This window comes from Amphibalanus amphitrite, unplaced genomic scaffold, assembly GCF_019059575.1.
Source record: "Amphibalanus amphitrite isolate SeventyFive unplaced genomic scaffold, NRLGWU_Aamphi_draft 000101F_arrow, whole genome shotgun sequence".
NCBI classification, from domain to species: Eukaryota; Metazoa; Arthropoda; class Thecostraca; order Balanomorpha; family Balanidae; genus Amphibalanus; species Amphibalanus amphitrite.
This window is the reverse complement of record NW_024881596.1, coordinates 531,865-549,949: the sequence shown is the minus strand read 5'-3', so window position 1 is coordinate 549,949 and position 18,085 is coordinate 531,865. Positions and strand designations below refer to the sequence as shown.

At 47.5% G+C, this 18,085-nt stretch overlaps 1 protein-coding gene across 1 annotated transcript in view; it reads left to right on the top strand.

The window, feature by feature from the left end:
* Positions 1 to 9,910: 9,910 nt before the first annotated feature.
* Positions 9,911 to 18,085, top strand: part of LOC122380565 (UDP-xylose and UDP-N-acetylglucosamine transporter-like) — a 36,065-nt gene continuing 27,890 nt past the window's right edge. The window contains exon 1 of the mRNA XM_043363818.1: positions 9,911 to 10,007. The gene's annotated coding sequence lies outside the window, so the exon portion shown is untranslated. The remainder of the gene's footprint in view (positions 10,008 to 18,085) is intronic.

Sequence of the window (18,085 nt, the reverse complement as noted above, 5' to 3'; positions counted from 1 at the left end):
GTTTCGAGGAAACGGCGTCTCGAACCATCATTTCAACACGACCTCTATGCACCGCATTTTACCTGAGATCCGTCCAGGTTCTCGAGAACGGACCTCGGGTCCGTCCCCATGGATCCTACTCCCAGCCCCGGACCCTGGACACTGCCCCGGACACGGGTCCGGACACCGTCCCGGACACGGCTCCGGACGCGCAGGGACGGAGTACCGTGTCGGCCGGAAGGGGAGGGGAGGGGAGGAAGCCGACACCGGCCCGCCCGGAAGCTGCCAGACGGCGCTTCTGTGTACCGATGGGGGGAGGGGAGGGGAGGGAGGGATGGGTGGCGGGGGGCTATTCGAGGTAGGAGAGCCCCAGTTTTGAACGTTAGGCGGCACGGGTGGCCATCGATAGCAGCGCCTCTAGCGGTCACTAGGGAAAGCTGGGCTGTAGGCGACGAAATACCGGCTGAGTTGTTACACGTTGAATAGGTTTATAGACATCCGTCTTGTAAAAAAGTTGAACTTTTGCCTTCAATATTTCTAGAGGCAATTCTAGAAGTGATCTTCACATCTTGCAAAACCGTTTAGATTATTGTATTCACTTCAAGCCTTCCTTATTGTTCTTGATGATGCTGGAACTATTTACAATAAGTGTTAATCTAGCTTAGTAAAGTAATATATTGTGCAAACGATGGAAAAACATAAAGGGAAGATTTTAAATGCAATTTTATCTAATAATTGATTGTAGAATCTTTACACAGCAAGGAAAAGTTGCATGCTAACTGATAATTTAAAGCTCTTGGGGCCAGATGTTTTCTTCTTTCCTTACGTCGCCCCAATGGCCGCGAGTACACTTGTGATAACGCCTATCGAGCAGTGTTAATTGTGCTTTTGCGGGGATCCGCCATTGGCTAACCATTTGCCGGCTTCTTGTCTTTATTCAAAATTATAATTAGCATAATCCAAAGTCGTTAATGTAAAATCAGGAACCACAGACTAAAAAACCACACTCGTAAAAGGAAACTTAATCCCAGAACTTTCCAAGATCATCGATTAGCCATTAGCAGGAACATAATTGGGCCCATTCAACTTTCTTTTGAATATTCCTGGCTGCAATGAATGGACCATAACTCGCGGTCTTGAACTTGGACTCCAGAATAATACCCGAAGATTTCAAGCAGAAACTTCATTCCGGTTGATGTGGTTGATGACTGGGAACTCTGCAAACTATGAACTCTCTGAGGGCATTTTGCACCACTTCATCACAACGCTTGCAGCAGCGTTTAGCAATATCCTGAGTCCAACACGAGTCGTCCAGCTTAAACACAGCTCTTGTTGCGCTATATTTTCGCTCCACGGACGGCGAATTAAGTAAACCGAGACGTGGAACCCAGTAAACGGTCCGCGGCACACCCAGCTGCTCGGCTGAGCGCAGTGGGACGAGCGGACGGTGGTCGAGAAAGGCTGACGCTCATCAGCTAGCTGGCGTGGCGGCCACCTCCTCAAAGGGACTCCCTTAAATGTCCGTTTGGATACCTCGCCGGCTCTTTGACCATCATCTGACTGTATCATTCCAATCTAAATGGATGTGTCGTCCGGCCGGCGGAGACGGCAGCCACCGCAATGGGAGACGCTCTTTACGTGCCACCGCCAGCCACCGTTCCGTCTTCCCCGCTCAGTTCTGGCTATTGGGTGTGAGGGCAGGGCTGCGATTGGCACTAGCAGACGCCGCCACCCCGGCCGGCAGCCGCCCGGACCTCCGCCGAGCTAGCTACGCTCGCACGGCTCGTTCGTCCTGAGCCGTCCGTCCGAGCGCCGATCAGGCCCGCCAAGGCCGGCATTTTGCGCGAGCCAACCCGCTAATGCATGGGAGATGAATGTGGGGTAGGAGATAGCCCATTGCAGGGAACTGGCCGGCCGACCGCCGTTCCTGATAAGAGCCTTTCAAATATGCATCATTACTGCAGGCCAGAGAGGGTCATGCGTTAACGCAAAGTCGCTGGTTGGAGGATAACGAAATTCGCTTTAACCTTCGCCGGCCGAGGGGGGGGGGCGGCCCCCCATAGTTTTTTTTTTCGCGATAACTCCGAACACGCCGGCGATAGAAAGCTGAAAGTTAGCTTACCTGGCCCTTGGTTCAAGCCTGATTTTTTTTACACCAACTGCATTTTCTGGTCAGGTCAGGTCACTGACCTATAACATCATAAGTGAACCTCTGCACGGTTTTCAGATGTCGCAAATTCGCAACGCCCTCACTGCCACAGGAGCTTTCACAGGGAAATAAAACTTGCAGGACCTATAGTATCCATAAGGAGTCTCACAACTTGCATATCTCGGATTTTTCCTGTAGGTTATATGAGGTCAGGTCATTTTCGTGACCTCACCATTTTAAGTCAACGGGGAAAAATGAAAGCATTTCTCCCCGTTGAATGAAAAAATGAAAAATGAAATTATGTCGCCCGGAACTATCTCAGGCACACAGAATCGTGATTTTATGCACTCCTTGCAAGGTTTGATGCGTTACTTTTGCAATGTTAAACTTGCGTGACGTCATTTATGACGTCATTGGGGTCATATTAGTTTTTTGTCAATAACTCCCAATCAAATTGAGCTAGCAAGTGGGGAAAGTCACCAATGGACTCAGGATGACCTGCCGAATTGAATGATATGACCTCCTGACCTTGACCTCCTTCAACCAACTTCGTGACCTGGGGGCGCTGACCTGACCGTGACCCGAAGTCAACACCCTAAGTTGACTCATCCAAACGAATAGACGAATAGTATATCATTCGACGCGTCTGAACGAGGCAAACACGATTCTGACAAAATCGTGGCCCTGCGGCCCATTTTTACGAAGTTGTTCACCAAAAACGGAACCGTACCTTGGGGCACTTGACTTGACATCAGAGGTCACCGGTTGACCTAGGAACTTAAAGTTGGGTATCAATCTCTGCGTCTCGTAACGGCGCACACGCTCGTTTTTTCCGCGACGCGCTAGCTCCACTAGGGGCGAAACGGCGAGAGGGGTCGTACCCTCCCCCTCGGTCGGTGCGTATATAGAAAACCAATAGGTCCAGCGAGGGTTAAAGAATGGCGTTGAAGCTGTGTGTGGCGGCTCAAGGTATTCACGATTACGTCTTTGTGTTCTTGTTCAAGCTGTTGTCCACCGTATTTCCTCTTTAAAATGTTATTCTCAATTCTCTTTGCAATTAGGCGCTCGTCATTCACTGCATCAGCTCAATTAAAATATCATAGACATTTTTCGTTTGATATTTTATATCCTTTCCCTGTCAAACCCTATCCAATTATTTGCGATATCGTAACGAGGTTGATTGCAGTTTGTTGTACAATCAAACACAAATTTATGTCTTTGATATGTAGGTAAAAGTGATGCAGTATGTGGCGCAGTGCTATCTCGCGTGAGAGGAGGTCCTACTTGTCTTGGACACGTGGCAGCGATAGCTACCGGTCAGCCGTGAAGCTCGAAATGGAGCGAGACTGCTTCTCCGAAATACAGGTCCGACTGGAAGACTGGAACAGGATACTCGATCAAACGAGCAACATAAAACGTTTTTATCGGTAGGCTAATATCAGAGCGAATTCGGTTAAATCATTCGTGTACTTGATACAAAAGAAAACATTTAAAATTGAATAGCCCCTGGTCTTAGTAAAGTTTTGTATACATACAAGATCTTAACCCGCGCCCCGTTGGGCTCTGCCGAGCAACGCGCCCGGTTGGGGGGGGGCCATTTTGGCCCCCCCCCCCCTAAGATCTCGAGAACCACGCAACATAGCGACAAGCGGTAAACGGCGTTGGATAGCCCCAACGGGGAACTACCTTGTGACCAAATTTTATTGACCTAGGTCAAACCGATGACGTCACAGGTCAGGTCAAAGGTCCAATTTTCACCGTTTACAGGCACTTCAAGAAATGCGCTGTAAAATCGAGTAAAATGCATTTCATTGAAAATCATCGACGGGGAAATGTTCTTCAAACACATATTTTGCTATTTGAGGTCACTGATACCAGGTCAGGTCACAGAGGTCAGGTCACGGGGGGGTCACAATATGAAAGTGTCGTGTGATACATGTTTTATGGTCCATTTTGCATGACAAATGCGATTATATGGGTCAAGCAGCCTTTGGGGCCATCTTAGATCACGTTTTGGTCAAGGTCAGGTCAAGGTCAGGTCAAGGTCAGGTCAAATTAGGTCAAATTTCAAAGTCAATATTTTTGCATAAAATGGGTATCGAATCGATGCAGCTCGTCACGGGGAGTTCAATGGTGGTCTTTGTTTTGCCGTACGTGGTCTAGAATTGCTAAAAATTGAGTTCAAAAATTTGACGTCATCATTTTTGAACAGTTTTTTCGCTATAACTTGGCCAAAAAACGAGATATCGATCTGAAATTTGGTATGTATATAGAAGAGCGCTGGGACTATCACATATATTCCGGTTTTTTCGAAATTCGGAAATTTTTTGGATTTTTTCGAAGTTTTTCTAAAAAAATCAATTTTTTGAATTTTGTTTGGTCAAAAACCAAAAATTTTGAAAATCCGAGATAGCAGTTTTGTAGCGCCGCTTTTTGTCTACTAGACCATATAAAGAACTTTGAAATTGCTTGATAACTGTAGATTTGGTGAGCGTTTCAAGATTGCATGTTTTTTGCTCATTTTTGCTCGAACATGACCTCAGTTTGACCTCAATAACTCCTGACCTAAGGTGACCTAAGACTTGAAATTTGGTGTGAAGGTGTCAAATTGATGCCCAGGAAGGTACTGAAAATTTGGCGGCGCTGCGCGCCGCCGTTTTCTTGCTATTCAGGAAAAACCACAGGGGGGGGCCAAAATGGCCCCCCCCCCAACGGGGCGAGGGTTAATGATGTCTAAGTGTGGACAGAATGGAAGGCTGAAGCCTTTGCGAAGATAAATCTAAATTGTAGTTATCTGTTTTTCATTGGAGAAACGGCTTTCCAGATCATGTGCAACCAAAAGTCCTTTCTGGCACAAGCAGTATATTATTTTTGGATCCTGATGTACGTTAAAATGGACGGTTTCTAAGCATTCAAGGAACCGTTGTTGAGATGAAGCGGGAAACGGTGGCTTCCTTTTAAACCAAGCGTGCTCAGCTAAGCATGCATTCCACAATCAGGTGAGAGCGTATGCTGTTTTAGTCAACCTCATCTCAAGGCTATTTATCTTTCCCAAGCTAAAAATACCTCCTAACAAAGATTACAACTTAACCGTCTGCGCGTCCGAAAGCATTCATAACTCTCTCGAGGGAGCCTTCAAATCTGAATTGGCCACCGGAGTAGACAAGATGATAAAGCGTATCCCATCTGGTTTCATTACACTTTATTTAAGTGACTGCGCTCCTGAAAGTCTTGCAGTTTGGTGCTGGCTCGAATTAATCACCGTTAGCGCAGATGAATTGACGTTGATTATTACGCGTGGTGGAACAAACAAGGCGATAACAAGCTTGGCAGGAGACAGTCAGGTGATGACGATCAGTGCATGTTGGTTTGTTGGAATCGCTCGTAAGGAAGCAGAAATTTGTTTGTGGGTAATCCGCTTGTGTTGCTGGAGAACCTAGCCATTTGAAGCATGCCTACCTAAAAAGACAGCGGTCAGCAACTCACAGTCACGCAACTGAGCGCTGTCATTCAAAAACGTTACATGGACACCCGCCCGCTGTTTATAGCGGGTATTTAAGTACATTGCTTAGCAGCTGAAGCAGTCTTCTCTGCATATATGAACTGGAAGACAAAAGTTAATGTAATTTACATTTAGACATTGTACTGCTGTTTGACACATTGAGATAGAGCAAGGAGCACAACCATCACTAGCGCAAAATGTGCCATTTGATAGGACGGCCTCACAGCCTTCACAAGCCATAGATAAAGTTTTAGTGGAACGAAACGGCAAAGGTCAATCCTGCACCGAGCTGAGAACTGGTCGTCCCGACTTCCTGCTTTTGCGCCCACGTGGCACATGATCCGGCTGCATTCTTATGCGATCGACTTTGGTTCATTTCCGTGCTCTGAGCTAGTTCAGAATTCCTCCAATAGTTATATAAACTTTTGAGACAAGTGACTCGCCTTGTAAACTGCAGGGAGACATCAGTTTGATTTATTGTGCTAATGGCGCATCAGTGGATAACAATTCTGATTTCATAGAATATTGTCAGAACGTCGCCGAGCGATTCTTTTTCTTGCCTTCGGAGACAGTTTTTCGCATCTGTTTCTTTTTATCACGGCGGACCGTATCCAATAAGCGTAATATTCCTTGCCAACCTACTTCCATATGCGTCAACAGATGTCGCTAGCAATCAGCGCCTGAAATGGTATGCTGTGCCGCATACTCAGATCTGGGACTGCGTTATCGGGTGGTTTCGCCATCACTCTTAGCGGTGCAATGAGTTATCGGATAATCACTCTGGACACCTGAAGCAGCTATTAGCGTTTATAACCATCTGTTACGGCGAGGCTCCGGCGACACGCAGCAGACAAGCGGCCACGCTCCGCCAGTTCGGTGTTTGTCAATATTTCGCCACACTCGTCGCGTCGTCGGTCGGCCGTCGGCAAATACGACGCGTCGCCGCCGATTGCCTGTTGTGCCAGATGCCTGAGGGGAGTCGCAGCGACGTCTCACACCAACAGAACACCAAGTACGCACATTTCTTCCGATGGAAGTTGCCGCCGGATAAACTGCACGCGGGGGAGGGAGTCAATTGGACTTCGAGGAACTTCCTGGAAAATATAGTGGAGACTTGATTCATATGGAAAACAGGAGTAGGAAGACATACTTTACCCGACTGAATATCCATGTATATGAAATTCATAGGACATTTTATCTCAGAACGTGGCTTTAGTATCATCACGCACCTTCATTTTTAAGAGGAAATAAATGACTCTTCTTTTGCAATGGTCAGCTGTTAGGTAGAGTCATTAAAGGCGCCTGATCATCAACTTTCGGTCGCACATCATTCACCAGTTCTGTCTCGTCTCTCTTTCTTATGTCTTATCATTTTTCTTTTTCTCCTTTCTCCCGGCTGGCCATTGATGATGGAATACGCCTTTCACCTGACTGCACCATCAGGCCAAACGTCTGTCTGTGGCTAACGACTCTGCAGGGAGCTGCCGGTCAGGGAGCCTTTGGGTGGGTGACCGCTGGCCGGGAGAGAGAGAGAGAGAGAGAGAGAGAGAGAGAGAGAGAGAGAGAGAGAGAGAGAGAGAGAGAGAGAGAGAGAGAGAGAGAGAGAGAGAGAGAGAGAGAGAGAGAAAGAGAGAGAGAGGGAGGGAGGGAGAGAGGGAGAGAGATGGGAAAGAGGCACGGGTCACCTGACGCTGAATCCGGCACATTATCGATAGCGATATGGCATCACGAGTCTCTCCCCCTCCCCCTCTCTCTCTCCCTCTCTCTTCTCTATCCACTCTGTTTCCCGCCTGTCCCTCAGGGAGGACTCAGACTGCCACAGACTGGCATGAGACTGGACATGTCTGATGGACCGGCCAGGGGGAGCTGCCTCCCTCCCCTCCCCTCCCCCACCTCCTCGGGGAGGGCTCGGACGCGGTCCGGTGCGGGTCATTGGAGAACATGGACCCGTACATAGTCTTCATGACTGGCTGGGGAGTCTCTGGCCGTCCCCAGTTTCTCAGTGCGCTATTTCGGCCGGAACTGGCCTCTGGGGGCCCGGAGACGGGTATACCTCCAGGCGAGATGTAGGTACTTTTGAGAACTCACTGACACTAATGAATTAACGGCGGAACAGTATTCAGCCAATTTTTGGTGAGTTTTCATGTAATAATTTTATAAATAATTGTTTTGAAATATGTATTCCCAAAATTCTTATAACTTTTCAGATTGGTCTAATTTTCATTAACAATAACAAAATCGTGGTGCATCTTGTGCAAATAATTGAAAAATATTCAGTTTAATCGTTTAATGAAAAGCAATATCAAATTCTTATTTGTATTCAAGGTAAACGCGTTTCGATTATTTCTTTATCAATACATTGATACAATACAGATATACTGATTATGAACACACACGATTCGTGTGTGATTATGAACACACACGAATCGTGTGTGTTCATAATCAGTATATCTGTATTGTATCAATGTATTGATAAAGAAATAATCGAAACGCGTTTACATTGAATATAAATAAGAATTTGATATTGTTTTTCATTAAACTGAACATTTGTCAAAATGAACAATATACAATTAAAAATACTTCTAGAAACATAAATGAACAAACATACCAGCGGAACATCTAAAGGCAATTGTCTTCCGTGCTAAATCACTTCAACTTATATGGTTGAAAGTGGTGTCAGAATTCAAGGAAACTTACAGCTAGCTGCGGACATCATTATCGAACTAAAGACAGTAGCAAACTTCCCCAATTGCGAGACATCAAAGCTATTGATAACTCAATTCGGCCTCAGAAGGTGCTCTGAATCAAAATTGATCCCACTGATGGTGTTACATTAATCGTGAGAATTTCCAATGTCATGTTCAAACTTCATCACATCGGTCAGCGTGTGCTCGGCTGTCATTTAGTCAATTCCATCGCCCAATCTGGGATGCTATAGACGCCGTTTATCAGCGCTCGGCCAGATAAGCGCCCCGGCGCTGACTGTTGAGCCGGATCGGCCCAACTTTTGCGCGACTTCCTCGCAGGTCAGCACTAATGCATCTTATCCGAGTATAGCGTGGCATCGCCGCCGGCGGCGGCGGTCGCTGAGGAGGCTGGAGGGTGGGGAGGGGAGGGGAGGGGTGATGAGGGGAGAGCGCTGATCGGATATGTGCCTGGCGATGGTTGATATCGGTGGCGGAGGAGTCTATTCTGCGGTCGTCTGGACCACTTTTCCCAGAGACTATCTTTATTTAAAGCAATTAATCGACTGCAGCTAGACTTAGGACTTAGGAGGAGTGATTAAAAGGTGCTGCTTCTTAGATTTGACAAGTACTTGGATACTGTTAAGCCTAAGCTACACTAGCATGAATTCCGACGTTTTTTCGGTTTCTGCGGGATTTCGGTTCGTGTCGTCAAGTTCGCCTCATGGCGAATGTATTGCGCAAGCTACACTGCCAGTCTGGCGTCCCGTGGAACGAAAACCCGCAAAAACCGACGAGTCGGAACCGAAAAAAAGTTCAGAGCTGTGAACTTTTTTTCGGTTTCTGCGGGATTTCGTTTTAGTGATGAATGATTAGAAGTGATTGTTGCTAATAATAGTGTGACAATGGAACAGTTTCAAGTGTAAATAATGAAAATGGTGTAATTCATGAATAAAGAAGACAAGATGTGTTTCAAAACTCATCATTCTACTTCAAACATGATAATTGTAATTAAGCTGACAAATGATTATGATCGAAAATATATTCTTGTTAGTTGTAAAATCTTTAAAACAATTATTTAATTATAATTTTGTTAAAACACGATAACATTTAACATGAATAATTAATTAATTTGATCACTTATCCATCACTATGCTATAAACAACACCGTCCACGCGGCGGCCGCCCGGAACGAAAAAACGCAGAAACCGTAAAAACGCAGAAACTGAAATCACGCAGAAACCGAAAAAAACGCTGATAGTGTAGCCTGAGCTTTACTCATAAGTTTTCACCAAAAACTAGGGTACCAGGAGACTAAACATGTGTTCGCGTATCATCGGAAGACAAAAGCAAAGATCACCAATTACCAGCAAACCTTCAAGCAATCGTTCGCTTCACTGTCGGATCGCACTGCATAGGTGCATTGGCTAATATACCTACGCTCCATGCAGTGACGGCCGATGGCCGACTTTTAGCACCAGTTATCGCGGGGTCAGCTCTTCAGGTCTGCCCTCTCATCTATCCCGGACGGCCCGGCGGCGACCGAAGCCGATGCTAGGTGGCTGAGCTCCTGTCCGTTTTACAGTCCTCCGTGATGGAACGGCGAGGCGGGGAACGGCCGAGGAACGGGCGGGGAACGGCGGGAGCGCCCACACGGCCGGTCGTCACCGCCGCGGCCCTGCCGCCTCATCAGGTGGGAACGGCCTGCCGCGCGCTCACGTCACCACCGGGTTATCCACATGGGAGCAGGCGGCCGGCTGGGGATAGGTGTGAACAATGGTGATGGCTGGGAACGGGGAGATCAGCTGACTGGTTGTCAGCTGATCATGGATAGCTGTTACTGACTGGGGATAGCGTTGTCAAATGTCCACTGATCACGAAAGCAGATTATCAGAGATGGGCTGCTGTTCAGCTGTCGGCATACTGGAAAGGATAAGGATGAAGCTGACTAATTGGGGTGGATTAGGATGGAACTAACTGACTGTAATGACAACAATCTGGGAACGATAGACAAGATGTAGACGCAAGAGTTGACAATCTCGTTCAAATCAAGCATAATAGGTAAGTTCGGTGCAGAAACCATTCACAACTTTAAATTTTAGCACATTAGTGAGAATGGATGTAAACAAGTAAATCTACTGGAAGCGTGCAGCTGTTATTGTTCCCGCCAAGATTCCAAAATATCTCTGAAGTTCCATGTTAAAGTTCTGCCGAGTCAGCAGTTTGGTAGGCACGCAATATCAGACTCAATCGTGTTTGTTTATAGCTTAGACCCTTCGGCTCGTCTCGACAAGTGATGTTTTTACCAGACGCGAGCGTGGCCTCTGATACTCTTACTGGATTGCGAGGAACAGTAGCAATCGTATCGGTCCCATATGTTCTCCAATTGTTATCACAAACTTAAAACTACAAAATACCTATTTTCCGTAAAATAGGCATACCTACCTAAGAACCAATTCAAAATTTGCTCATTTAAAAAAAAAAATCGACAGCCAAAATTATTATAAACAGATATCTAGCATGGTATTGTATCGCCTCACTTCCAAAACAGCAACTTTATTACGAGCGTCACATTCGGGCGAAAATGGGCGATCTCAATGTAGCCGGACCAGACAGGGAACAGTAAGCGGTAGGTCACCGTCCCAAAAACGGTGGACAGAACTCTCTCCCGCTGTAATGACGTCACTGGATCGATATCCCGCGGACTGGCAGGAAATGGAACCCATTGAACGCCCGTATCAAGTGCGTCTCCGGAGCGTTTTGAAGCATTTAAAGTAGGATGAATGCAAACAGACTGAAGCGCACTCGGATCTGACTGGACGCAGAGATTGCATCAAACACTGACGTGCCTTCCGCCCCAGAGGCTGTCACAGCACGGGCCCAGAAAATACGACCGCGGTCTCCTGGACGCTTTGTTGGCTCACGCAAAGCAGGTTTCCGAGATGGCAGGGAGGACTTTTGGAAAGTCTTGAACAGTGAAATCGCATTGACTGGAAGGAGAAATAGAATACTTTTGTCCGACATAAAATAATGGCTTTGATATATATATATATATATATATATATATATATATATATATATATATATATATATATATATATATATATATATATATATATATATATATATATATATATATATATATATATATATATATCCCTCGCCCATGTAGGGGGGGGTTGGTGCAACCCCCCCCCCCCTGAGGTTTTTCGGAAATAGTGCAAAAACGGCGGCGCGCAGCGCCGCCAAATTTTGGGTACCTTATGGGGCAAACCTTGCGCATCTTTTGATAAAAAAAATTTGACCGGGTCATGTCAGGTCACGGAGTTATGACGTCACAAAGGGAACAGCCTCCGGCCGGATTTTCACAAACTGAGTGCCAACGCCCGAGGTTTCCTGCCGGTGGTACGGACATCGGTTGATGGATCGTGATGAAACTTCCCATGCATGTTGGGGCAAGTATTGGCTATCATATGGTATAAGAAACTTGACCGGGTCAGGTCAGGTCACGGAGCTATGACGTCACAAGAGGAACAGCGTCCGGTACTATTTTTGAAAAGCGCCCGAACCACTATTTTGCTAATTCTTGTCACCTCAATGGGAATATGCAGCAATATTAGCTTCTATAGGGAGCAAATGGACATCCCAAATCCAAAAATACAATCAGATTTCAAAAATTTAAATTTTGATTTTTCGAATTTCTGCCGCCGACTGTGACCTTGCCGACTTCCGGCGCTCCCAACGCGCCATTTTCAGAGCTAGGGAAACGAAATACATACCAAACGATAGAGAATTGATCAAGGAACACGATAGTGAAGATTTCAAGTCGATATCTCCCACCGTTTTGCCGCAATCGCCGCGGAAAATTTGAAAAAGTCTATTTTTCCGAAAATTTGACCTTTGACCGGTCAAAAGTAGGTCAAATGTTGACCTAGGACCAAAAAATATACCACCAATCGCGAGATCTCGGCGAGAGCAATCCGTTGGTTTTTTCCGCTAAGCTCTACGACGCTCCGTTTTCAAACGCCAAGGGGGGGGTCGCACCAACCCCCCCCCCCCCTGCATGGGCGAAGGTGGCAGATCGCCGTTTACGGGCGAGGGATATATATATATATATATATATATATATATATATATATATATATATATATATATGTCGTAGGCATCGGGTGAAATCCGGCATTTCATGAAATGCCTAGGCATTCCATGGAATGCCGGCAAAAACTGAAATCTTCGTAGAAATAGGCGCGTTACAGCGAATGCCTGAAAGTTTTAGGCATTTCATGAAATGCCAGGCGGAGGCCAGGCACTCCCTGAAATATGGTCAAAATTAACTGAGTACACTCGTTGCCTAGGCTTTACATGGATTGCCCAAAAGACGACCGGCACTCTCTGTAACAAAACTTTTCGTACGCGGACGGTTGTGTGCATATACACGCCGGCGGGCGGGAGGGGGAGGGACGTTATCGTATTGGTGTAAAATGGGCTAATACTACGAGATATTTCACGGATCGTCTCGTCTGCAGCGCAGCGTACCTACTTTATTGTTAGCTAGTACACAAATATTACACTGTGCAGTTATCGGCTTTCTCTGAAGTGTGGGGTCTACTGTGTTGGTCCATAGGCAGTAAAAAAATATCGTCTGGATATTTTTTATATATGTTCATATATGAGGCTTGAAATAAGAGACATATTTTGACCCACATATTTCTGATAATTTTCATGTCATTAGATTCATCAACTGAATGCAATACCTATACCTACCCGGGCTACCCGTCTTGCATTCATGCATGAGTGAGGTGAATGGCAGCGGCTAGTTTAAAACCAAACTATTTTTCCAGGATCCGAATGGGCCCATGACACGATGATTTGAACTAATTCGAAGTTCTTGGGCTTCGGACACGAATTTCAGCTATTTGGCAAGGATTAGCCATTTCTTATGATGAGCTTATGTTACAAGTTCTCATAGTTTAGCTCATAACCACGGCTTCACAAATAACGATGATAAATCACATCGAGCGGATCCTCCACCAAACAGTCTGGCGTAGACTTCAACCAGCCGTAAATTGCTGACAGAAGCATATTCAAACGTCGACCACGCGTAACGTTATTGGAAACCCAAAGGAGCGTGCTGCTCTAACTGCACTTCAGCTGCACTACATCTCCCACAGTTCTTAGCCGACGCGAAACTTTAGGGCCCATTCCGAACAGAACGGCCGCTCAGCACCTCCAGAACACGGCGATGTCTGAATCTCTTGAAAGGCAGTCGCGGAAACTAGGGGGAAACTTGGGCTCTACATCGCCATTTTCTGGCCGACCGGTCCGGATTGGCAGTAGTATCACAGAGCGGTCGTCGGCAGCGGCAGCGCCGTCGGCAGCGCTGCGCCGCTCCACTGGGGAGAGACGTGCTTACAGGCAGACCGCGCCTCCCGCCGCCGCAGAGCTAAACGCCCCGGCGAGTCGGCCCATCGGAGTCGGCCGGCACGCCCGAACGGTCATTAGTCGCAACAGAGGGCCAATGACTTTATCCGGCGGCGGCGATGGGAGGCATTAGCCGCGTGCGGCCGCCGGCGGGCCGAACTATCGGAGGACGTTAGTGGCCTCCGGCCCGCCGGGTCGGGGCGGAACACTGCGGTCGCCAGGGACGGACGCCGCGGCAGACTGACACCTGAGGTCAGGGACGGTCAATGGCAGCGACAGTAACCCTGGCCACTGTCACCAGCACGAAACGGCAAACGTCAATCCTGCACCGAGCTGAGAACTGGTCGGCCCGGCTTCCGTCATAGACCGTCCCTGAGGTCAAGGACCGTCAATGACAGTGAGGTCAGGGACGGTCAATGTGACAGTGAGAGTGAACCTGAGAGCGCCACTGCCGCCTGAGGTCAGGGACGGTCAATGGCAGTGACCCTTAGGCCGTGACTGTCACGTGAGGTCAGGGACGCGTGATGTCATTAGTTGTGGCAGTATTTTGAGGCGGTTGCTGTAAATTTCGGTCAGAAAGCACTTCACATTTGATGAGCTCGTGAGGCTAGCTCGATGACGACCATTCTTCGAACTCTGGTGTTCGCACTTCAAAAGACGAAAGGGCAATTTTCCCAACTTTCCTCTCTCTCTCTCTCTCTCTCTCTCTCTCTCTCTCTCTCTCTCTCTCTCTCTCTCTCTCTCTCTCTCTCTCTCTCTCTCTCTCTCTCTCTCTCTCTCTCTCTCTCTCTCTCTCTCTCTCTCTCTCTCTCTCTCTCTCTCTCTCTCTCTCTCTCTCTCTCTCTCTCTATCTCTCTCTCTCTCTCTATCTCTCTCTCTCTCTCTATCTCTCTCTCTCTCTCCCTCTTTCTCTATCTCTCTCTCTCTCTCTCCCTCTTTCTCTCTCTCTCTCTCTCCCTCTTCTCTCCTTTCTCCTCCCTCCCTCCCTCTCTCTTTCTGCCCGTACTCCTCTCTTTCTGACGCCAGTATTCCTTACCGATGTGCATACCTAACAAAATCATCAATGACACCACCAGCCGCAGCTGCAGCGACCATAAATGACAGCATGACTTGAATGATTTGATTACCAGAGTGATTCACTCTAAACCTTCCATAGAAGTATCATCACACAATACCATTAGCAGCACCCGCTGGTGCTCTCAGTGACATTTGCTCCAACACAGTGACGGACCGCATCACTCGCCGCTCCATTTCATATCATCAATTAATCTTGTACATACAGCCTCGGGAAGTGACTGATTCTGGCAATTTATTATCAACATCCCAACAGTCTTCTGACAAATTCAGGCCGGCATTTCTCCTTTCCCGCGTACAGAAGCGCGACATTTGACAGTTGCCAGGCCTGACGACTGCACGTCCTCAAGCACGAATACATTTTTGATGATCCTCCTGACAGGTCATTGAATAGAGCACGTTCCAAACTACGGCAGCAACGGGTGCCGGATCTGGCAGAGCTCCGCACGGCCTGTGTTGAGAGATACTGGCCCAAAATCTGGCTACTCTGATGTACGGATCCAAATGTAATGGGCTTGCGTCGCCTGGCGCTTTGCTGCCGTTTCAGTGATGGCCCTTACGGCGTGGCCATGTAACGCTTCCCCTGTCGGTGATTACGGTTATACGGCTAAACGGTTCGCCGAATTGACGTCTGAGACTGGCCGCCGCGGTGTTGCTGGCTCCTAACGACAGCTGAATAGTAATGATCCGCATGAAGTCCCGCTGCATAATGGGACGAGTTAGTTACCAAAACATGGAGACCGCAGCCGGATGTGCAGGGGATGGGGCCTGTGAACATCGTACATACGATCCTGAATTAATCCCAACTCAGCCTACCATACAACAACATATTTTATTTTTGTTCACACCTAAGTTTGGGCGAGCTGGGATTTTTTTTTTACTTTAGGTATGAGAATGATCACTTTATAGCATATTGCATAATATTGCAATCATCAGATAAATAGAACCAGTAAAACGCCTTTTGGGCGAAGAACGAGCGAGCGAGATAGTGAGCCCTGCACGTGCCGAAGGGCGAGGGGGTACTTCCAACGGGCTTGTGCAAAGCACCCTTCTAACCGGTCGCTAGCGGTGTGCCAAATTTGAACGCAATCGGCCCAGCCGTTCCTGAGATCTGGAAGCGGCATTCTGCACGTGCGCACGTGCAAACGGGGTCCAAAATGACTTTTGCATGGCACCCTACTAACCGGTCCCCAACCGTGTACCAAATTTGAGCGCAATCGGCCCAGCCGTTCTCGAGATCTGGAAACGCCCCCTGCACGTACGCACGTGCAGTAGCACGTGAGTAGCACCCTAACTGCAACACATGGGAACGCATTGCCTAGTCGGTGCCTACCTGTATGCCAAGTTTTAGCGAAATCACCCCAGTAATTACCGAGTTACTGAAATGGGAACAAATTTGGCACCTCTTCTTTTTGTATTTTGCACGTGCAGTGGGGGTCACTCACATAGATCAAGAGTATCCGACCTTTGGTAGAAGGGATGCAGCTACCCTATAAAAATTACCGTAAGACAATCGCTCAAGCCGCTGCTGAGATATGGGCCTCTCAAAATCATTACTTTTGCAAAACTGCTTGAACACCCTTGACTTTTCACGTGGCACGTGCCACGACGGTCACTGAGATGTATCAAAAGTAGTCAATTACGGGCTAGAAGGGATGGGCTACCCAGCAAAAAAGACCGCAGGCTAATCGGTCCAGCGGTTGCTGAGATATAAGCCTCTCAAAAGCGTTACAGGCCGGGCCGGGCCGGGCCGGGCCGCTCATACTGAGATTTTTCCGTTAGGTACACCTATATTGAAAAGACTTCGCTTCGCTCGCTGCGCTCGCTCGCTCGTAATAACATTGAAGCTAGTAATACTTCGTACCTTACAACTGGAAAGTGAAATCTGTGAATGAAAATGGATAGACGGATGGGCATTTTGATTTGGAGATTCATTTAGGTGTCTGAAAAATCACAAAAAGATAATTGCTAATTGCTCAGCTGCATCCAATATTAGGTACACGGAGTTCTTTGTTGATAAAGGCTGAAAGTCAAATGCGCTTAGTATTCTGCTGGTGTTGCTGTGTTAACCCTCGCCGGACCTATTGGTTTTCTACATACGCGCCGGCCGAGGGGGGGGGGGCGGGTACGACCCCCCCCCCTCGCCGTTTCGCCCCTGGTGGAGCTAGCGCGTCGCGGAAAAAAACGAGCGTGTGCGCCGTTACGAGACGCATAGATTGGTACCCGATTTTAAGGTCCTAGGTCAACCGGTGACCTCTGAGGTCAGGTCAAGTGCCCCAGGGTACGGTTCAGTTTTTGGTAAATAACTTCGCAAAAAACGGTCGCAGAGCCGCGATTTTGGCAGCATCGTGTTCGCCTCGCTCAGGCGCGTCGAATGATATACTTTTTGTCCGGGTCAGGTCAACTTGAGGTGTTGACCTCAGGTCAAGGTCAGGTCAGCACCCCCAGGTCACGAAGTTGGTCGAAAGGGGTCATGTCGCATATCATTCGATTCGCCAGGTCCTCCTGAGTCCATTGGTGGCTTTCTCGACTCGCTAGCTCAATTTGATCAAGAGTTATTGACGAAAAACTAATATGACCTTGATGACGTCATAAATGACGTCACGCAAGGTCAACATTGCAAAAGTGACGCATCTAACCTTGCAAGGAGTGAATCAAATCACGATTCTGTGTGCTTGAGATAGTTGGAGATCGTTCCCGGCGCCAGAATAGCAGTTTGAATTTTTCCCCATTGACTTATAATGGTGAGGTCACGAAAATGACCTGACCTCATATGACCTTTAGGAAAAATCCGAGATATACAAGTTGTGAGACTCATAATGGATACTAGATCCTGCAAGTTTCATTTCCCTGTGACATCTCCTCTGGCAGTGAGGGCGTTGCGAAGTTGCGACATCTGAAGACCGTGCAGAGGTTCACTTATGACGTCATAGGTCAGTGACCTGACCTGACCCAAAAATGCGGTTGGTGTCAAAAGATCCAGCTTGGATCAAAGGTCAGGTATGCCAAGTTTCAGCTCTCTATCGCCAGCGTGTTCGGAGCTATCGCGAAAAAACCCTATGGGGGGCGGCACCCGCCCCCCCCCCCTCGGCCGGCGAGGGTTAAATCTTCCATCGTTGATGAGCATCGTAACTGCATAGCCAGGCGTATAAACTACCCTAAAGCAGCCTAATCATAAGCTCTGTTAAAAAACAAACATTGGAAATCGCTTCCCAGCATTTCAGTAATAAATGGGCAATAAAGCTTAAATATTTGGTGCTTCCGTAAATTTGCATT